Source organism: Falco peregrinus, chromosome 4, assembly GCF_023634155.1.
Source record: "Falco peregrinus isolate bFalPer1 chromosome 4, bFalPer1.pri, whole genome shotgun sequence".
NCBI lineage: Eukaryota > Metazoa > Chordata > Aves > Falconiformes > Falconidae > Falco > Falco peregrinus.
The window spans coordinates 118316211-118339285 of NC_073724.1; positions in this window are offsets into that span (position 1 = coordinate 118316211).

Consider the following 23075-nt stretch of genomic DNA (forward strand, 5'->3'; position numbering starts at 1 on the left):
CAAGGCAGCACGCTACCGTCGTGGTTTTAAATGAAGAGGTGTTTCTCCTACTCGTGGGGTGGGAGGAGGAAGGAGGTTTTTTATAGCACTGCCTACTACACGGGGGTTTTCTGTCCTCTGATGCCATATTTAGTTCTCTCCTTGCTTACTACGCGTACTATACTTACACACATCATACACAAAGTGCTTTTCAAGCGTAGCTGATATCCAAAGGCAAGTAGAGTCTAAAAAGGGAAAGACTTGAAACTCATGGGAAAAGAATAAAACACACAAGTAAAGGCCTAATAATACTGTGTGTGGGTTTTGGGGTTTTTTTGTTGTTGTTTTGGAAGAAGGTCCAAAGATTTGATGGGAAGCTTCAGACAGACCCTGAGGGCTGTACACAGTGCTTGTACCCCACAAGTCAGCAGAATTTATTATACCTGCATATAAGCACACAACTTCTTTTTCCACACCTTATTTCTCCTCCCCTCCCCTTCTGTAAGCTAAACAACTCCAATCTAAACACAGACCTTTCCTAGTGTAAATGCTGCTGTTTCATAAGGTATACATCTGTCGTGAAGAATAACCTGCCTTCTGCAGTTCAGCTTGTATGTAATTGCTTTCAGCATCAGAGAGATGTATTTTAACATTTTTCATAGTGATATACAGCCTTCAAAGCAAAATTGATTTTAGTGATGGCAATGATAAAATATTTAAATTGTTAAAACATCATCAAAATCACTCTGGGGTTTTTGGTTGGTTGGTTGGTTGGTTTTTTTTGCAGTACTGTCTTTATTTTTTTCAGAGCTACATTTTCCTCCCCAGATTTAGATTTTGAAGATTGAGGTCTGGAAGAGTACCAAACTGATTCAGAAGCACAAAACCAGTTGTAAACAATAAAGATGATTCTAGCCTTCTCGATGCACTGTAGCTTTTTGGACTTTTGAAGGTTCAGTTTGTATAGTATTGAAGTTTGTAGGGCTCAGGTCTATGTTTTGTTAACCATTTTAAGATTTAAAGTTCTTAACAGAAAAATAGTTCAAAGTTTGAAATCACAGTTGTTCAGAAACTGAAGACTAATAAATATCCCCTTTGCACACCAGGAGCACAAAATGGAGCATTATGAAAAACCAAGCAGTTTGTTGTATACTCAATTACAGTTGACTTTAAATAAATAATTAATAATATTGATGCTTATTTCTTTTCTCATCACATGCAGGCTGGACGTGAGAAGATTTATAACCACAATAGAAACAGATGTCAGACATGAAAACGGCTTTAAGACTGGGCTAGATAAATAAATGACAGCTTGTATGGGGTAGATAACAACGATGTGGGTTGTTACCCATTTTGTTTTTTTCTAGATAGAAAGACAAGCAAAAAGCTATAGCTAGCCCTTGATTTGAATCATTAGGGAACTTTTATTTATTTGACACATTTCTGTAGTGTTCTCCATCACAATATGCATTTAGTTCTAACTTACTCTGTGGTTTGGTTCTCTGCTTTTGAACTCCGGCGAACCTTTCAGTTATTGCGCTCAGAAGGATAGTATTGAAGAGGCAGCCACAAACTGTTACAGCACATGCCTTTTTTTTCCCTGACACTGTTCTGTAAAGGTAAATTCATCTTTGACAAAACCAACTTTGACCGTTTCAACTGTTAAAATAATACATATTAAAAGCAATACTTCTCCTCTGTAACCCTGAGCTACACTTCATAGTGTACATTACTGCTCTGGATATAATGTGACAGCCTGAAGTTATTTGCATCTAAATGTGGTCTATCTGACTAAATGGTCAAACCCACCTATGTCTAGGTGTTGGATTTTCTTTGTCTGATCTGTACAGCCTGTGGAGGGAATGTCTTGTTTCTGAAATAACAATAAGAGAAACAAACACAGAGCTCCTGAAATGCTCGTTTTCAGTATTACTAAATATGTGGTTGACATGCCAAGAGAGTGATTTCCGGTGGCCTCAGTTTGCCTGTGGCAAAGGATCCTCTTTCCATACAGTTTTATGTTGCCCTGAAACCTCAGGGCTTAATTAATCAGTTAGGTTAATTGAGTCATGTCAGTTTACATCACTAGAGGGGTAAACCCTGTAAATTTAGTGCGTGGATCCAGTATTTTTTTGCTTGGGAATGCAAAGGGCAGCTGATCAAAAATTGCACATGTTCAGCTGTTTCTCTTTGTGATCCATGAAATTCAGGGAGTGACACCTGAAGAAGAACATTTTTCTCTCTGCTCTATGCAAACATTTATTATGGCTTATGCTGCTGGTTGTTTTGATTTCGGCAGAAAATGAGACCTAACAAACAGATTGCTTAGAACTCACAGAATCACAGAAGGGTTTGGGCTGGAAGGGACCTTCAAGACCACCCAGTCCCACCCCCTGCCAGGAGCAGGGCCCCCTCCCCCCAGCCCAGGCTGCTCCCAGCCCCCTCCAGCCTGGCCTTGAGCCCTGCCAGGGATGGGGCACCCACAGCGGCTCTGGGCAGCCTGGGCCAGCGCCTCGCCACCCTCACGGGGAAGGGTTTCTTCCTAATATCTAACATAAATCTCCCCTCTTTCAGTTTAAAGCCATTCCCCCTTGTCCTATCATTACAGGCCCTTGTAAAAAGTCTGTCCCCATCTTTCCTATAAGCCCCCTTCATATATTAAAAGGCTGCTTTGAAGTCTCCCCAGAGCCTTCTCTTCTCCAGGCTGAACAATCCCAGCTCTCTCAGCCTGTCCTCATAGGAGAGGTGCTCCAGCCCTACGTTATGGCTACATATGTTGGAGAAGATTGTACATACTCCCTTTCATCAGTATATGCAGGCAAAGGGGAAGGTAAAATTGACACAAAATCTTGAAGATGTTTTCACTGCTTAGTTCTAATAATGTTAAATTAAAGGTATCAATCACATAAATAAAGCTGTATTTTGTGCTACAAATTGCCTGTTCAAATTTTACGTTAATTATGAAACTGTGCCTCTTCTAGGATCTCACTTTATTGGGTCATAGCACACGCAACATCTTAGGTATGGAATCCTGCGTCAGGACTCTCAGCTCTGAAGTCTCACACCCCTTGATAATGTCAGTTTCCAAATACTGCAGCTCAAAATGTCATTATTGGCAGCTTTCTGAATTGTCTAGTCTGTACTGGTTATAGAAAAAGGTCATTAACACCTTTGGATCCTGCAAGCCTGATCCTGTGTAACATGTAATTTATCCCGTTGATTTATATGCAGATAGCGTGAGTAAGATGCTAAAAGCAGGATTATAAGAGGCTGAATCAGACTTTTTGTAGAGGAGAAGTCATTTCCTAACGTGAAGAAGGATCTGATCCAAGAAACTTCAGCAGACTTTAGCAGAACCGATTCCCTATTCATAGCTAGGTAAAGCAGAAACGTCTGTGCTGGAGTTAAATGGAGTCATGTGTTTGTAAAGCGTCATCAAAGGGACTGAAGTCCTAGATCCATATAAATATTCATAAACTCTCCTGTATAATATGACTGTTCTTAGTCATATTTTCAAGGTTATTGTACGCATTTTGGGCAAATGGCTGTGGTGGTGAATGACAGCATCACAGATTTCAGCTCTGTGGATGCTGTGAGCATCCAGCCCTGAAGGGCTCAGATACGAATACAACAACCTGAATAGCGTTATAAAGCGTTGATGAAAACAGGGGCTGCTCAGTGCGGCTATTTAGGATGGGAGGTGCAACCTGCCGAGGACAGAGGATGGTTCAGTCCTATATACAATCCTCAATTTGGATTTTAGGGAGGCATTATTCATCTCCATTTTCCTAGCACAAGCCTATCTGATCAGGTCCATCGAGATGTATCCCAAAACCTTTCACACGGAAAGCTGAGGCAGGTCATGCCATCCACAGCAGGGCCCATTTTACCAAAATCAGGATGTTTGCTTTCCTGTAGCAGTGGATTAAGCTGAAGCTTACCTGTACCCAGTGGTTACTACCCTGAAAACAGACAGCATGTGTAGGTGTCTCCAAGCACCTGCAGCTTTCAACCCATCGTATTAGCATGAAATAAAATTGATGTCAGTTTGCACTAATTTGCAGGGCTGAAATTGGTGCGGGAGGAGACAAGCCTGCTGTTCAACCATTCCTGAGGGAGAAGCGGTTGACAGTGGGGAAAAAAGCGGAAGGAGAGCTGAGTTTTGTAACTTTTCCAGTCATCTGAACTTATTTCACCCTTATATGTGAATCAGAGCCCTTATCAGCTGCAAAATATCTGTGATAAATATACACCAGTTCAAGGTGAAATATCAAAGGAAAATCTGTCATGGGAGGGAGGTTTTTGAGAAGCACAAAAGGCATGTTCCTCAGTCTCATTGACTTTCAAATAAATTTGGGGTTCGGTCAGCCTTTGTGCTTTGGATTGCTTCTCTTGCTTTAAGAAAGCAAAAGCAAATGCTGTAGCAATTCATTGTTTACACTTGTAAACTGCTTTCTTGTTAGGAAAAATATAGCAAGCTGGATTTTGCTGCCTGCTAATTTACATACACAGAGTTCAATATGAAGAGATTTGCATGAAATTTGTAACAGTATTTAAGTGTGTTCATCTCAGTTTGGATCCTGCCTTAAAGGCTCAGTTCACTTCCTTAAATGCTGGCGTCTTGTGTCATTTGAGATTATTTCAGAGCAGCAGCTGAAGGCCAGGCAGGATGCCCTGGGGTCACTGGATCTTCCCTAGATCCGGTGTCATACCCCACACAGCTCTCAGCTGCTTTGTGTCCAAGAGCACTAAATGTCTGTGTTTTAGCAACTCAATTGAGTTTAGGTGTGTGGCTTTTTTGGCTGAATCAAGTTAGGTGAGGTCATGATTCCCAGCTCCATACTCTTTTCAGAAAATCACCCCAAGCTGGTTTGAGGTCAGTGGAGCTCCTGTTATGTTTTCTGTACTAACAGCATCCATGGAAGGTACAGGATTAATCGACTCTTGGACTTGCTTTGACTAGAATGGAGGCATTGATGGGAAGCATAATTCAGGGCTACCAAGATGATGAGGGGACTGGAGCATCTCCCTGATGAGGAAAGGCTGAAGGAGCTGGGGCTGTTCAGCCTGGAGAGGAGAAGGCTGAGAGGGGACCTCATCAATGCCTACAAATATCTTAAGGACAAGTGTCAGGGAGGACGGGGCCAGGCTCTTTCCAGCGGTGCCCAGCGACAGGACAAGGGGCAACGGGCACAAACTGCAACACGGGAACTTCCATCTGAATGTGAGGAAGAACTTCCTTACCTTGAGGGTGACAGAGCGCTGGGACAGGCTGCCCAGAGAGGCTGTGGGGTCTCCTGCCCTGGAGACATTCAAACCCACCTGGACACGGCTCTGTGCAACCTGCTGTGGGAGAGCTGCTTCAGCAGGGGGTTGGGCTGGGTGGGCTCCAGGGGTCCCTTCCCACCCCAGCCAGGCTGTCATTCTGTGATTTTGTGAAGCAGCCATACTTCTGGATATTGTACCACTCATTGGAGTAAACTGTCCTTACTACCAACTATAAACTCACTTTAGTGGTGGACTTGGCAGTGTTAGGTTAATGGCTGGACTTGATGACCTTAAGGATCCTTTCCAACCTAAATGATTCTATGATTCTATATGAAATCTGGGAGGAAAGATATACTGGAAGACAAGAGCCACAAAACATTGGCTCTCTCCAAGACTGGAACAGGCAGTACTGAGTCCATTTGGGACTCAAAAAATAGCAGTAGCCCTTTTCATGTGGTGAGAACAGGAGCAGTGCTCCTCTCTTTTTGTTCCTATCCTAGCTCCCTCCCCATGAATGCAGCTGAGAAAGGGTTTGGAGGAGGGCACATCACTGGTTCTCTTTTACAACCACCTCCTTTTGGGGAAGAGAAGGGAGGGCGCTGGCAGCTTGCAGTTAAAATAAGAATCTGTACGTAGTATCATGATACTGCTGTGGCACAGAGGAAAGATAGTTGTACAAAAAATGTATTTTCAACCTTGCAGGAAAGACTTTGAAGTCTCCACATTCTATGTGACAGTGTCCAAAGCCATTTGGGTGAATGTGGCAGGAATCTCCTGGTATTAGTGGCTACCTTGCGCAGGCAGATGGCCATAAATAGCAAGCTTTTGGGTTTCAGCATCGGTTTGCTAACCTGTCCAGCTAAAACTCCTCAAGTTGGGGCCTCCTCCCACCTACGGTTATGCAGCTGAAGTTTCTGGCACCACTGATTTCAACTGCCAACTCCTGGTGTGTATCTGTCCTTCCCACTTGTACCCGTTTGTGTGTATGATCAGATAGAGACTAGGCAAAGACTGATCAGTGACCACCTACTGCAGGATTGGAAGTCCCAACAATATAGGGGTGACTCAAAGCAAATTTTGAAGGGAAAATTTTGTCAAGAAGCAAGAAACTCTGGAAGATAGGCTAATCTAAAGTCAGTGGGGGATAAAAGCTGAAGGTTTTTTACCCCCAAACCCCCAGCAGGAACGCATTTAGAGGAACTAGCTATTGCCAGTGTCTCACCCTTTTCTTAGAATTTTCAGTTTAGGGAAGAAAGCACCAACAAACCATTTGTTCACTGTGTCTTCTATAATGAATCAATTAGTGTCTGAACCTGGAAGGCAATATATCCCACCTCACGCTCTATAAAACCCTGGCCCATCCAATTGTGCACTGCTTGGCACGTGGTCCCATGGATAGAGAATCCAGTTTCCTCCTATTGCTGCTCTTGGAAACCTCTGCAACAAAAGGGGAAAACCACTAGGACCAAGCAGTCTTAGTGGTAAGCAGGTACAGATATATTAAAATGTCAAATGTTAAAAGAATTTTTAAAAAAATAAATGCTTGGAATATCTTCAGGTACACTGCACCTGCAGTGGGGAGGGCAGCTGCTATTCTCTTGATCTCTGGGAAAGTTGCATATTTATCCCAAGCATATGCAAATTTTTCAACCTAGCCTGGAAATGAAGCACATTCTGCTCATGTAAAGAAACCATTGTTATATTTCTCTCATTTACTGCAGGAAAGAGGAGGAGAGGAAAGAGATCGAGCTGTTACTTACTTGGCAAAAATCCTTTGTTATTTTTCTGGATATCAGTTAATTAGCAGTGAGCTAATCAACTTACACCTCAGCCAAATTCTTTCCTTTAACAAGTATTAATAAAGGGGACTGCTCAGACAGTTCAAATTGACTTTATTAGCATAGCTTGGATATTTCAGACCTGTGAACTAAAAGGGGGATAAAAGGAAACAGAAGGAAATGCAATAATACATTTCCACTTGCAGCTTTTTTTCTGGGTTGACTTGTGTCCCGTGGTCATTCCTGCAGTAAATGTTTGATGATCAGCCTCAGTAGGAGAGCTCATTACTAGACAGGGGAAGAAAGAAGTTTTCTGGAGCTTTTATACCGCTGACACTACTTCTTGGTGGCATCAGCTGCCGAGAAGTGAGTCACTTCAGCTGGTATTACAGAAAGCCATCGCTTTGACCACCTTGGGGAGGCCCCCACCCTTCCTGTATTTATATGAAAGAGAATTGGCTTCTGGGCATGGTAGTGTCCAAATGGACACACCAGACTTCATACGTGTGTCAGACCAAAGCTGTAGATGGAAGTGGGTGCATCATGACACGCTTCTCTGAAAAGTTTCGTCCAGAAGTGTGCCATAATTATTTAATTACAGTGCGAATTGCCTAATTACAGCATATGAAGCTACATCATGTGCATGAATCACATGCAGAATTCTGTCTGTGTGAAGGCGTTATGGCTGCAGTGGTAAGTCAATCTGAGATAATACTGAATTACTGTCTCGGACAACTTCTCCCTGTACCGAGTGCTGAGCGTGGCGGCTGTGGACAGTCTGAATCATTCCATGGTTTTCTGAGTTCAAATGCCACAGTAGGTGTGACCTAAAAGTTAGGCAATGCTAATACATGGTTTAAACTTCACCCAGTATGCTTAGCACAAACCCTAGAGCACACTCTGTGAACGCTGCATGATTTCTGTGATCCATATTAATAGCTTGGTACCTTTCTGGTAGAACCTGGAGTGTGACTGTCTTGGGAAAGGGATACAGGTCCCTTGTAGGCTAGACTTCAAAAAACAATTCTATATGTTTATCACCTGTAAAATAAGAAAAAGGGCCCATAGAATAAGCTCTGCTGGTCCCGGGCTGGCTTTTCTCTAGGACCATTGCTGAACAAGGCTGGGGAACTGTACTCCTCTAGGACTGAATTTTCTGCATCACTTTGGCTACCCAAACCACATGCCCTGTTCATGAATAGGTATGACTGACATAGGTTAGGGAACTGCTGATGCTTGGAACGAAAGGGGAATAAAATTGAGTAAGACTGCAGCACAGACTGGCTGCCCTCTCATGCCGGTCTTCCCAAAGAAGGTTGTGATGTGCTTAGAGGTCAGTGTTGTACATCAGCCCATTTGATCGAAGGCTAAGCAGTGTTTCTGGATGAATTAAATTTTTTGAAAATGCCATCAGAGCAAAGATGATATCTACTGCTCCTGATGTACCAAAGTCAAACCAGAAACAGTTTAACACCTTCCTTCTTGTATTTGCCTTTTAAAAGGAACATTTCTACCCACTGCTCCCACTGCCAGAGACTGCACAATTCACATGACCGTCTCCATTTTTGAATCCAATGCTCTCCCAAGGCTTTGGAGGCCAGACTGCTAATCTCTTGACAAGCAAGTGTATTTCTTGACAGTGTGATTGGTGTTGGCCCATCGCCCTTAATGGCTTGGCCCTCTGACAGCTGGCAGTGATTTTCTGATGGCTGGAGCCCCAGTCACATGCCCCCTGACAGCAGCAGAATAATATTCTCATGCCTGCAATAATGGCAAATTTGTTTGGAAAGCTCATGAATAAAATTCCCTTCTCTGTCTCTTTTTATAACTCTGACATGCTTTTCTGTTGCCCAGTCTCCTCGTTCTTTTTTTTTAAACCCCTCTCCACACTTATTTCTCCCATTATTATTCCTTGTGTTATCGGAGTGGCGGAGACAGACACCTCTAATTTCTTCCCTGCTCGAGACTCAATGCTCTTTCTTTTTGGTCTTTGAGCAATATTCCCCAGATATTGTTGGCAGGAGGCTGAGTCCTGTGTGAAACTGCCGTGCAAAGCCTCTCTTATTTTTCTCCTACCAGCTTCTAACAGTGTTGGTTCCATCTTCCATCGTCCTCGCTTGCCAGCTTTGATATTTATTTTCAAAACATGCCTTTGACTCTTGTGTTTTCTCAGGAAAGTTTGGGCTTGGTTCCACAAGCCTGACATACCTCCTAATTCAAAGCACAGAGAGGAACCTCGGGTACAGGGAGGCAGGGGAAAGGGGGAGCTACAGTGTAAAAGCTGATTTTTATTTTTGCCTTAGCTTGTGGAAAGTATGATTTGCCCTCAGCTGAGCAGGAGGAAGTGGCTGGGGCTTATAGCTCAGCTATACGTCAGAGCAGGAGCCGAGGAAGCAGAATCTGGGGATTTTCTTAATGAGACTTGCTTATTATCCCAGAGAGGCTGGTTGTAGGAGGGAGGGCGTTGCTGCCAGCATGCGGGAAGCCTCCTGTTTCAGCAATCTGGGATGAAAGATTAATGTCTAATTCTCTAGTGTTTCTGGTAAGATAGGAAAATAAGTTATCTTGCTGTTTGCAGTACCCCTGTTAAAAAGATAGTGCATCACTAAATGAACAGCCCTACTTCTTTTTCAAAGGTGGGACACTGCTGCACAAACCAAACAGGTACCATCGTGCGTAACAACACTGCACCCTGGCCACCCCTCCTCTTCCATGATATCTGTTTTACGATGGCATTCATTTAGCGGCGGTGAGTGGTGCTCAACAGGTCCAGCTCCAAGGCTGAAGCAGTTCCTGAGCTGTGCTCTGAAAAGAGGACTCAGACTCATAAGTCTTGCAGCGTGGACACTTTGCTGGCTATGAGCCTGCCTGCAGCAGAAGTTCAAAACTTCCACACCGTCTTTAGGAATAGCTGAGCTGAGAAAACTGCCCCCTTGCCAGTTCCTGTGTCCCCCACTGGGTAATGTGAACAAGAGCTGGGACCTGCATGACTACACCCAGCATGAGCTCTAGCTTTCCTTTCTCAGTGTGCCCTGGACTGTGTGCACCTATGTGAAGAACATGGACATCAGCCTGGGCCTGAAATTGGGCTTAAACCAAACAGTCTTTGGGACTATTTATACATAGGACAAGAGCAATGCATGTGAAAACAAAGAGCCTTAGTATTCCTAAATTTTGTTGTGAAGGAGATCCACGGCTGGAGCACGAACTTTTGCTCATAAAGATATGTCAAAATAGCTGGTTTAAGTGTTAGCAGAGTAACTTGGGCATGCAACCACTGTAAGGGAGAGGGACGTGAGGCTCCTGCATTGAGCGAGCTGTTCTGGGCTTGACTGTGATTTCATCTGTCTGCTGCTTAGTAGGGACACTAGTTCCTACTAGCTAGCCCTGGGGAGGGAGGAAAGCAGGACAGCTTTATGTCCCATCAAAGTCTAGGTCAGCCCTGGGAGTGCTTCTCTGCACAGCACAGAACTCTTTTCCTGGGGTTCCCTAGAAAAAACTGCAAGCTTCTGTAGCGTGAGCTCTCCCAAAGCCAAGAATATGCTTTTTGGAAGTGCTTGGGGGAAATCCAGGAGAACAGCTTCTTTTGGAAGCAAGGAAATTGCTGCATTTACCTGTTCAACCAGGTGGGTGAGCTGAAATAAGTGGCTCCTTGGAGCCCCCATCATTGTTCTAGAGAGTGTAGTTAGGACAAGCTTCTGTTCTGTGCTGTGTGGGTCTCTAAAATTAGGAAAAACACCCTGGGATTTCCTCCCATTGCTGTACTATGCTGCTGCTAACAAGGGGCTTCCACAGGGGATCTCACTTTATTTTATACAGAGACTTTGGAAGATGGGGACTGCCTTCCAAAATGCTTGGAGTTACCTCGAGGGTGTTTTAACTGGGTATTTGTGAAATACTCTCTGGAGCACTTACTGGTGGTCCAGGAAGATGATCTGTCTCATGAGGGGGGCTTGGTCCACTTTGGTTTTCTGTTCTCAGATACTGGGATGCTGTAGGATGAAGCAGGCTGGAGCCCAGTGCTCTCCTGGACTCCGGGCATTGTAGTGCCACTGTGGTTTCTTGTCTTTTGTAAATGTGTGGTGTGATCCAGTACTGCTGGTGGTAGCAACAGACCATCAGCTTTGTATGAAGTTTGCAAGGGCTCAGGGCTGAGCCACACCAGGTTTTCTGTTTGAACTTCTTTTCAGCTGCCTATGCTTTGTTTTACTTGGTTTAGCTGTGACAGTGATTTCTCTGATTGACCAGGTGTCTCCAGCTAGTTTGCTATACTTTTGTATAGCCATAATTTACATCAGTAGCAGTAACAAGCAGTTATTCTATGAAAAACAAGACATAGCCCTAACACAACGATGTGACAGAGAAATACAGGGCTGCTGTGATAGCAGAGACCTCAAGCAGTGGAGATAATGGATGCGGTGCTGAGAAGCACAGGCATGATATGAGAGAAGATGGGGCTTGGGCTGGCACTGGAGACCTCATGGCTATAAACAGCTCAACCATGGGTACTTACAGAAATGCAGACCTGGATCTGGACAAAATTAGTTTTAGGAGTAACAATGAAAACAAAGAAATAGTATCTAAGATACATACCATGCATATAGTAAATTCGCGTGTAACCTGGAGCTGTAGACTCATGGAAAGATATGAACACGGGTATAAAAGTGACCCAAAGTAGGTTTTAGAGTGAGGGAAGGATATTCAGTAACATAAAGACCATATTATTCTAGTGAAACACACCAGAGGCTGATGACTTACAGTGTTACCCTCTCCAGTGGTCCAAAGTTACTGATTTTAAGACAAAATGTCCCAATAGAAGAGCGAGTGTAACATCAGAAAAAGGGATAGAACCGAAACTAATGCAATTTTAATTGTATTATTACTATTATTGAAACTTTTTCTGTATAGGATTATTCCATATGGAATTTTGATTCTTAATTTTCCTAAAAATTAGATTGAGAATAATAATGTTTCTTGAATTAGAGAGTTAAGTTTTCAATTATACCAACAAGAAGTTCTTGGCTTTATCTTCACATACGGTATGCTTCCTCTTTGCCCTTGCACAACATTTGGATTGTAACACTTCAGAGACTGAACTTTTTGGATGAAATACAAATATCTACAGAGTAGGTGTTTCCATCCAAGCTGGTTACCACAGATGCCCATTATTGTCAGCAGAGACTAGAATTTAACCTTGAAGTAGAAGTCTAAAAAGAGGTCAGATGAATCATGCTATAAGATTGTCTTCTTTTTTTCTGTTAATCATACACAGAACCCAGGCTGACTAGATGGAATTGGATTAAGTCTTCAGATGTCTTAAGACATCTTAAAGATGTCTTTCAAGACGTCTTGAAGTGATGGGAATCCAGCCCTGAGTTGTACTCTGTCCTGACTTCACCCGATTTTGTCTGCAGACCTGAGATGTCCTTGAAACAGGTGATCCTGGAAACACTTCCTAGAAGGATCCATTGATCATACAGTGTTGCTGCAAGGGTAGAAGGGACATGCAGAAGCAGCTGATCAGGCAGCTGACAAGTAAGGTCAGGTCCCATTTGGGAAGTTAGGATTTACTCAAGGTTGCCTCAAGCCAACACCAGAGCTTGGTCTTGTGTTTAAGTAAGTGAATTTGCATGTGAACGGAGGCTGGCTGGCACCCCTAGCAGCCTGGGGATAGCTATGCTGGTGAACACAGGGACAGCTACGCCTGTGTTAAGTTTCCAAATATCAGGCTGAATTTGTTAGTGTGACTTTTCAGTCAGTTGTCTTATCTGAGGTACCTGAAAAGACCTGATACTCAGAAAACACTATTCCTTTCCAAGGCCATGGAGACACTGATGTTACAGAGAGCTGTCACATCAACAAACCAGCTTGTCTGTGCTGATGGACGCAATTCCAGGGAAGGACATGCATACAAGTGTGTCTAGGCTGCAGCTCAGGCTTTGAAGATAATTTCCTACCTGTCTGAAGCATCTCTCACTGAACATATCAGTCCCTCACTGTTCATTTATTGGGTGTATTTACTTTATTCCCCTTGCCGGCTGGTAAGGTCTGTTGCCGTGGCCCTGGTCTGATTCAGACCTTATAGCCCTTCCTGAGGGCTCCTGGTGGACCCTGATTTACCATAGAATCGTAGAATCACTTTGGTTGGAAAAGACCCTTAAGGTCATTGAGCCCAACTGTTAACCCAGCACTGCCATGTCCCTCAGTGCCACTTAGTCCACCACTAAACCATGTCCCTCAGTGCCACATCTACGTGTCTTTTAAATACCACTAGGGATGGTGACTCCAACCATCTCCCTGGGCAGCCTGTGCCAGTGCTTGACAGCCCTTTCGGGGAAGAAATTTTCCTGATACCCGATCTAAACCTCCCCTGGCGCAACTTGAGGCCATTTCCTCTTGTCCTATAATTTGTTACCTGGGAAAGTGGGTTCATTATTTTTCTTGCTGGGACTCCAAGTGCCTTGTCAGAAGAAAACATCATATTGCAGGAGGCCCCTGCAGCATGCATATGTGGAATAGAGATAGTTCAGCTCAGAGATCAGGCTTTGAATACTGACATCTTTTACATCTCAGGACATCTTCCACATTCCAAGACAACTTCTACATCTCTGGACCCTTCATTTCTCCATGAGGCTGTGGTTTCCATCCTGCATTCCTCCTGCATTCGTCTTCCCTTCCTGGCTTAGGGCTAGCATCAAGCAGGAGCTCACAGGATGGTTTACCTCTTCCATGTGCATTAACCTATGGATGGAGAGTGGGTCCCAGTGCACTGCAACTAATAGCAAGGCTAACAACTGAAAATGACCCTGCTGAACATCTTTTACCAATGCAGTCAGGGCAGGGGAAACCAAAATGCCTTTCCTCCAAGAAAGTTTCTTTGCATGAAAAAGGTAACTGTTCACTGAAACAGGAAAAATTACAACTTTTCCTTTGCTTTTTTACTTTGAAATTGAAATTTGCAGCAGAGAGCAGCCATTTCACCATGCAGCCTGTGATAATCAATTGTCCCACACACCGTTTTTTAATTAAACAGACAACTGGAGTGAATTAGGCCAGGGACAGATGCACAGAGAAATTTGGATTGCAGATGATCGTGGGGTGATGCAGTGAATGCTGGCAGTCAGGAGCTCTCGAGTCTGTTACTATCTCAGCCACAAAACCCTCTGTTTGACCTTGGGCACATTTGTAGCCTTGAATCTTTAAATATCCCTCACCTACACAATGTATAGGTCTTCAGGACGGGCCCTGCCTGTAACTTTGCATGGTGCCATCCCCTAGGGACTGAATTGTGACTTGTGGTTGCTGCAGTGATATCAAGAGGTACTGTAAAAACGCCGTACCACTGCAACTGTTAGAAATATTCTGTGTGCAGGTAGATCTAAGATAGTTACCTAAAAGCTCTCCTGTAGGATAGTGATGGTGAAGTGCACTGAACCAGATTTGTTTGTGCTTTAAATCCACTAAGGATTAAGTGATCTCTACCCTACTGATGCAGAAGTGTTTATTTAGTCCGTCTTTCCTTCAAACAAAAGCTCCTTTGTGCTAACTGGGAATGTATTTTTGTCTGTGTCAGGTCTAAAATTGGTTAGCAGTAAATACAAAAGAATTGCCAATTGGAGTGTTTCAGCAAGGAATGCCCTGTGTTAGGACAGGACCACTTGTGAAGGTGGTCATATCAATGATGTGATACTGCTGGAGTGTTTAATGATTATTGGACATCACTCTGAATCCCAAAGGCTGCTATGGATTCCTAAACAGACATGTACCTAAAATTGCTTAACATTTCTTAAAACTGTTTTCTGTTTGTGACAAAGACCAACATTTGCATCTAAGCTCAGAGTCTTACTGAGCTGGCCAATGTACAGGTAGTTCCTTCTGCCAAAAGACAGAAAAGACAGAGGTGACAGGGACAGGACATCCATGGAGATAAGGTTGTGCACCCCTGTGCTATGTGGCAAGACAAGTGACCAAAAAAACAGAGCTTTTGTCTCTGATGCCCAGCCTCATCCAACAAATGGCACATGTTCTTCTCCATGTTTCCTATTCTGCTGCTTCAGATGTGCTTTCAGGATATCTCTTGGTGGCCACTGTATGAGCCCCAGGTCCTGGGACATTTCTCACTCACCACCTTAATCTTAGAGGAGCTGGCACCCATGTCCCATGTTGCAGAAGAGCTGGGTGAACTGGGGTGTTTCTTCCTACCATAGCTCAGTTCAACAGGGGTCATTGAAGCAGCTCACATGTTCTCAACTCAAGCCATGCTTCCCCTTGAGATTAAAACACCAGTAAATTCTGTAGGAATTTTCTTCTTCTTTTTTTTTTCCCCCTCTGTAAGAGATACAGCAGGTTCTCATTTTCCAACTTTTTTTTTTTTTTAAGAGCCAAGACAGTTAGAAATGAATAATTCAGACTGAGTCCCCTGTATTCACACAATCCCAAGAGCTGGAACTCACCCCTCTTCCAGCCCTGCCTCCTCACCTTCCCACAGTGTAGGATACACAGTGGCACAGAGGAAAATGAAAACAGTGAAAGGCTCAATAGATGAAGTTTTGGTGACTCATTTGATGAATGCCTCACAATCAGCTTTACAAGGGACTGCAGCAGTTTAACTGCTTCAGCCTGCTTTGCATCTAAGGCAGCGATATGATGGTCCCATCTTCTGATTTGTGGCAGCAACGCTTCCAGTGCCAAATGTGCTTTGTTAATCCAAGTGTATCAAGAGACAACTGCCTTTTGCTATTTGCAGCGTGTAAAAATCAATATGCCACTTACACATCCTCTCTGACTGTCATCCCAGACACTTCTGCTCTGCTATTACGTGCAGAAGGTTTACCTCCTTCAAGCAGAACGCTGTCTATTTTCTGCATGAATGCGAGAAATGCTTCAACCTTCTGACCCCATCTAAATTACAGGTGTGAGAAAAAGATTTATGAAGGGTATTATAGGATGGGTGGCTTGTGAAAACAGAGTACTGGTCCCCATGGACAGGGATATCTTTTCTATTTCCACAAAACTAAGCTTTTACCGAGAATGAAATTTTCATCATATACCTCAACTGTAAGGTGTCTGTAGACTCTGTAGACCTCTGTCTTGGAGGTGTGGTAGAACAGGTGAGAACAAGATGAGATTCAGCAGCCAAGAATCCTTTATATATATATATATGTATGTATACATACATATATGTGTACCTGTCCTGTTGGGTCTACCCCACAGTAGACTGTTTTGGGGCTGAAGAGCCAAGCCGTTGTTGAAAGCCATTACGGCCTGCGGGACTGTGAACTTAAAAACAGGGTAGAGGGGAAAGATGCATGCACACAAATATCTTAAGGGTAGGTGTTAAGAGGACGGGGCCAGACTCTTTTCAGCGGTGCCCAGCGACAGGACAAGGGGCAACGGGTACAAAGTGCAACACAGGAACTTCCATCTGAATGTGAGGAAAAACTTCTTTACCCTGAGGGTGACAGAGTGCTGGGACAGGCTGCCCAGAGAGGCTGTGGGGTCTCCTTCTCCAGAGACATTCAAACCCGCCTGGACGTGGCTCTGTGCAACCTGATCTAGGAGAACCTGCTTTAGCAGGGGGTTGGACTAGATGGTGTCCAGAGGCCCCTTCCAACCCTGACCATGCTGTGATTCTGTGAAAGGGAGCAAAGGAGAGAAAAGATGGTTGAGGAAATGATTGAGAATGCCCTATGGAGAACAAGCTGCTTTGAAGCACCTAATGGCCCAAACACCACATGTAGACACCTAATTTCAGTATCAAAGAGGAATATCTTGGAAGAAGGAAACCAACACAAATGCTAAGGCACACACAAAAGGGCTCAGATATTGGATCCCCTTGGCAGAGTGGGGAAACCCAGGTCCCCATACAGTGGGAGGGCAGTCAGTCAGTACAAAATGGGAACCACCAAGCTGGCCAGCAGGCAGGACATTGCACAGGGCCAAATCCTCTGATCTCTGGGATGGATGTGCCACACCGAGGTCTCCCTCATACGGCACATAATGCCTGGGTCCTCTCCCAAAGTGGCACAGGTAGGGAGGTGGTTGCTTTCTTTCCACCCTTAATCTACTGCCCCAGAGATCAGAAACACCTTGGAAAGCCAGAGGTTTGAATTCTTCCCCTTCCAGCAAGAATTTCTACCCAGACCTGGGAGATCTGCCTACCAACAGCCTGGTGGTTCCCAGGATCTGGTGGAAGCAGTCTACCCTCCTCTCAGTGATAATCAGCAAGTCAACAGCAAAGAGGCTGTACAGAAATGATCCAGAAACCCTTGCTGGAATAGTGGGCTCATCCAGACAAACCTTGTCTGGTCCTCCCTGCCATGTGACAAGAGCCATCATCCCTTCCTCCATCCCTTCCCCTCTCTGCTGGTTAGATGACACCCACCCCACTTCAGTGCTTGTTCCAATTGCAGAGAACGGAGTGCGTTTTGCCTCTTTTTTTCCCTTGCTCCATTCCCCCCTGGAGGTTCAAAGGAGACCTTGGGGTTCCTCCAGAAGCCTTGCTCCACTCTCAGCCATGCCTGTCTGCAGCCCTGGCCAGCGTGGAGGCTGGCTGCCAGCCACCCCGGTTCCTTCTGGGGGAAGGTGCCAGCAGATGGTGCTCTAAGACCCCAAATTTAGCTTTTCTGGCCCGCACCCCGAGGCAGGGGCACTTCGGCACAAGCAGCCCACAGCACTCTCTTTGCTCAGGCCTTTCCCACCCTGGGGACTGCACCTTGAAGCTTCTGAAGGGCCAAATGCTCAAGACGAAGTTTCAAAGTTATAGGTGTTATAATATCTTCTAGCTCTATCCATCCCCCAGGGCCTTTTGTACTGGTAGCGTTTTTCCTTGGCGGGGGGGGGGTGGGGATTTCCAAGCTAAGATGAAAATGATATTAACTTCTTTCATCAGAGCTGATCCTGTTCTGGAGATCAACTATTTCTTTCCTCTAACTTGCTCATAAAAAACCTGTGACCTGTATCTTATTGGCATATCCTCATCCCACATTGGCTTGAGGACAGTGCTTTGATGAGACTTCGTTCCAGCTCAGAGATGTACCCAGCAATCCTCAGGGATGGACAAAACAATTTTCTGATAAAAAGTCAAATTTAAAGGCAAAAAAAGCATTTCAACTGATAACAATATACCCTGGACTCGGGCAAAAAATGGCGGTGCTGGGGAGAATGAGTTGTAGCTGCATTCTGTAGTTTATGGGAGAAGTAAGGTCTGTGTTTACAAAGCAAGAAGAAGAGTGTAAGAAAGTGCTTTTAAGCTGTCAGCTATTTATGTCCCTTGCTTGTTTAATTATGGACTAAATATAACAGCGGTAGAGACCAGAGTGTGCAAGCACTTGATGCCTTGGCACAAAAGCAGTGCAGAAACTTTAAATTTGGGCTGCACAACTGTTTGCTTTACGGTGATGATTTGTGGGGAAGCGATAGCAAGAGGTGAAGGTTTGCCTGCATTACCTGAGGCATGAATGCTTCAGTATTGGGGCTGAGAGGTCAGGTCAGACACCAAGTTTTGTGCCTTTGCAGCTTCTGAGTCCTTCTGTTCGATAGCTGCTATGAACACATTTATTTTTTTGTGGGGAATCCCCCAAGCTCCCATTTCAGTAACAACTTTTTCTTGCTGGAGAGCTGCTGGTGCTCAGCCAAGAAAAGCCAACATTATGGTGTTTGCTCCAAAACTCACAACTGATATTCTTGGCCAAATCTCAAGAAATCATTTTCCCCACCAAAATGGAGCTCTCTCTGATATAAACCACAGCAGAGGTTCAATGCTGTGCAACTGCTTAGTAAGAAGACTCATGCGTCCTGCTCAAACTGTAAGGGGGAATTTGGGTTAGCAGGATATAATTACCAGAGCTGGAGTTTGGCTGTGTGACTACAGCTAACATCCTTTAACTCCAGAAAACTGCTGTGAAGGATTTCAGGCCATGAGTCTCGTTCCTGAGTCCCATCCTGGGGATGGCAGCTCCCGCGGTGGCTGTGGCATCCATCATGGGAGGAAGAAGGTATTGGAAATGCTGCTTAGGAAGCCCTGCAATCCTCCTGTCCCTTTGCTCTTGGGAAGAGTCTGGGGGAAGAAACAAGAAATTTGATAGAAAACAGAGAAATATGGCAGTAATGAGATAGCTGTCAACACTGCCTGTGGATAACCTCACAAAAGCAGAATTATTTATAGATGGAAGTGTCTGAGAACTTATTTTCCTTGACACTGTGACTGTGGCAGCGTAATGGATAGCTCTACAGTTTTCAAACCCACTCAATTAGGAGCAATGAGGTGCAAAATTACACATGCAAGAAGATGGAAATATAGATGTTTGAGATGAAACGGGCCTTGCTAGCCTGCCAGCACCACCTGGTTCCCAATGGGGCAGAAAGAGAGCTCTTTTCTAAGCATCCCAATGTAAAAATTTTTTTATGGATCTTTTTGAACAGGTGACTATGATATGTGGAGCCTGAAAACTAGAGACGGTTGGGTTATTGTTTGCTGCTTTGAATGCCTGTGTGTGTATAAATACCTGTCTACACAGAGAAATAGGTTTCGTTCTCTCCAGAGGAAGAAAGTTAGGGAAAAAATGGATTTAAAGTGGAGTTCCCATTTTGACTCATTCCTTTTGGCTTTTTCCAAAAGGGCATATCCATCTGAGGAGGTCATCTGACGGAGAGCTGATCAGAAACTGTTCACTTAGAAGTGCGGCCAGCCAGATCTCCTTATTTTATCCTCCTTATTTTACTGCTAAAAATGTCTTTGTCAGGTTGGACTGGTGTTTACTGACCTTTGGGATTTTGAGGGATCCAGGCTTTCAGATCACACTCAGACCCTGGGAGAAACATCCCTCCTGTTCTGCTTTTTCTTGATTATGGATGGACTTTGGTCCTGAGAGGAGAGTGCAGTTCACTGCTTATTTCAGCTGTTCTCGAGGCTTGTGCTGATCTTTATCCAGGATGTCTCTTCTGCTGAATTAATTTCCGGAAAAAGGGAGGTGTAGAGAGCTTTATGGCCAGTGCTGGAGGCCACAATGCCTGTGAAGCACCTTGAAGGCTGAAGAAGAAAGAAAGTAAGATAAGGTTGGCTGAACGCCTAGAAGAAAAATGGGATATGAAGCAAGGCTGGAGCGGATGCGCGATTGAACATGAAACTGACAGAGATAAGAAAGAAGAGAGAAAAAAAATGCAAGAAGTTCAGTGCGTTGTAGCTTAGTAATTAACCAATTATATGTAGCCAAGAAGTGTGTGAACATTATTGATTAACCAATGATATTTTAGTATGTTGCGCGTGAACAGCGAACGAGGATATATAAGCGTGGGTTTTGGACTAATAAAAGGTCTTCTGGTCATATTCGGGAGTTCGTGTCTTCATCTCCTCAGGGAGGAAAACTGGTACCCAGTAAATCGCTTGCAGTAGACATTTCCCTTGTTGTGCTGCAGCAGAAAGTGACATTATTTCATAGAATATGAAAAATTCTGTATGACCCATCTATATTCTAGATAACCCATTAAAGGTCATAGAGATACCCTGGTTGTTATTAAGACTGAATTGCAGCTGCAGTGATCGGAATGGCAAAGGACTCCAAATGCAATCAATTGGCTCTTTGAGTTTCCATGAGCATGGTCTCCAGGCTGCTTCACTTCTTTCTTCTTTCCTGCTTCTCTCTCTGCTTTCTTGATACAACCTCCATCTTCTTCTGTGATGTATGCATACAATACAAGAATATTATTATTCCCATTTTCAGTAGTCATTACAACACTGGGGCTTAATCAGCAGGGCAAAATTCAGCCAGTGAGTGCCAGCAGATCCACGTATAAGCATTTGATCTCATTTTGAAGCCTCAGCATTAGGAGTCAGCTGCCATCTAGTAAGCAAGGAGGAAAGGTCTGAGTGCTGTCTTGTGTTCTTTCAGGGAGTTTTCTGAGCCCTTCGACAGATCAGGTAAGCAGCAGCTCTGCAGTTTGAGCACTGACTGGGCTTTGTGTGTTTTGCCTCTTTTTCCTGACCCTGCCCAGCATCCTTGTGTTGCTATACGCAAGGGACATCCGTCACGGTGTGGGCTTAACTTAATTTTCCTTCACACATCTAAGTGCAAATGTCTCCACTTTGTTGAGTCAGCCTCAGCTCCCATTTGTTAGTCACAGAAGAGAAATGGCCACCACTAAAGCAATTCACCAGCCCATTTTATGTGCCTGCCTTAGGATAAGTAAGATGATGTGTCATGCCTCTAAAATAAAATGGAACAACTCCTCACTGACTTGGGTTGCCTATGCCAATTGTAGAAGATTGAGATACAGCCTCACCAAAACTTCACTGAGCCTCACCTGCCTGATCAGCAAAAGGATTTCCCCCCCAAGCATTTAAGAACATAGGTAAAGATCAATTTAACACAACTCTTAACCCCAGATGTATTAAGCAGTGCTTTGGTTTTCTCTGAAGGTCACACTCCCGTGCGGTGTACCAGGAGAGCAGTTTAGTCCTCTGGCCTTCAGATGCTCATGAGTCCATCAGACCTCCCCAGAGGGCCAGTGGGAAGTACAAACCACAGGCTCAGCCATCTCAGCTGTTCTACAAGAGTCTGTAGCACTGCGGAGGAATTTGTCCAGTCCAGGTTGAAAACCACTGTCAGAGGACATGTCCTCTTCTGGGCTGTCCTGACATCTGCGTTAAAGTCAGTTGATGGCAAACCCTGTCACCCATCATGATTCAGACTCAGGGGTGTTGCTTCTTGCTGTCGCTGTAGCTGTAGACCTAGGGCACGTTGATTTTTTTCATCTGGGAGAAGCCTGTGTGCGGTGGTGGTGTGTCCTCCCCTGTGTGACCTTCGCCTGATGCTGAAAGGCACCATGGACCATGTGCCATCCCTGAGCCACAGGCCACGACTCATAGAGTGGTCGGAGACTCCTGGCCCGGCCCAGGCAAAATTTGTATTGGAGGCTGGTGGTAATAAAAGGGCAGCCAAGACCTCACTAGAGACAATTCCCAATTTCAGCCCCCAGTTTTTCCCCTTCCCTTAATTTGCTGCTGTTGCCTCATCCCCAGGGCAGACCCCAGACTGGGGTAGGGGGCTGTGAGTAGGACGAGCCATCCCCTTGGGGATGCTCCAAGCTCCAGCCTCTGGGCTACTACACAGGGGCCAGGTGACACTGCTGTGTTGGTCCTTGTGCAGGTTGCCTGCCTGTGGCCTTGCCTCGTCCCCGCACCACTGCTCCCATGAAATGAGCCATGTTCAGCCATTATGGATGCGGAGTGTGTTGGCGTGGGGGGAGCGTCATTCATGAGGGGGCTCCAGTCTCTACTCGTTATGCGCCAGCTACAATGAATCAACATTAATGAGGCAATTTTTGGTCATTTCCACTTTGTATGCACAATAATTATTTTCCACCCTTGCAAAATAGTCCCTAATTAAACTGATGCATTTCGACAAGGTCTTGCGAGACTAAACCCTGTTCTTCTTTTATAGGGGCAGCATGGCCTGTGAAATCCGTTGTGACTGAGCTCTGCAAGGCACAACAGAGTTTTCAAATGTCTCCCTTTGCTGGATTTTAATAGGCTGAACAAATGGAAACCTTTAGTGAAATCAAAGATAAAGAAAGAGGTGACACATCTCTTTCTCGTGGATGGAAAAGAAAAACAACAACCACAAACCACCTTACCTCATTCCTGTAGACACTCTAAGACAATGTGATATCAAATATGCAGGAGAACTAGATGAAACTCATTAATTCACTCGAGCCAGGAATGCCGCTCATGAAAATGCAGGCAGGAAACAGCTCTCTTTTTACAGACTGAATTAAACAAGGGCGACTTTTCCATGTATTGCTCCCATTCCGTAAACATCCCTGCTGCAAAGGGACCGTCTGAATGCAGTAGCTCCAAGCTGTTGAGCGGCACTAGAGTCCTATTTCTTCTCAGCAATAGCTGTTGAACCAAAGGGAGGTCAAGAGCCTAGTGCTACCAGCCTTAAAGACAGCAGTGCTCTTCAAGGGGTCTGGAGGAGCCTGTGCTTTGAAGCAAAACAGTCTCACTGACAAGCTGTGACTGCTGTCCTTGGAGCAAGCTGTTACCATAGC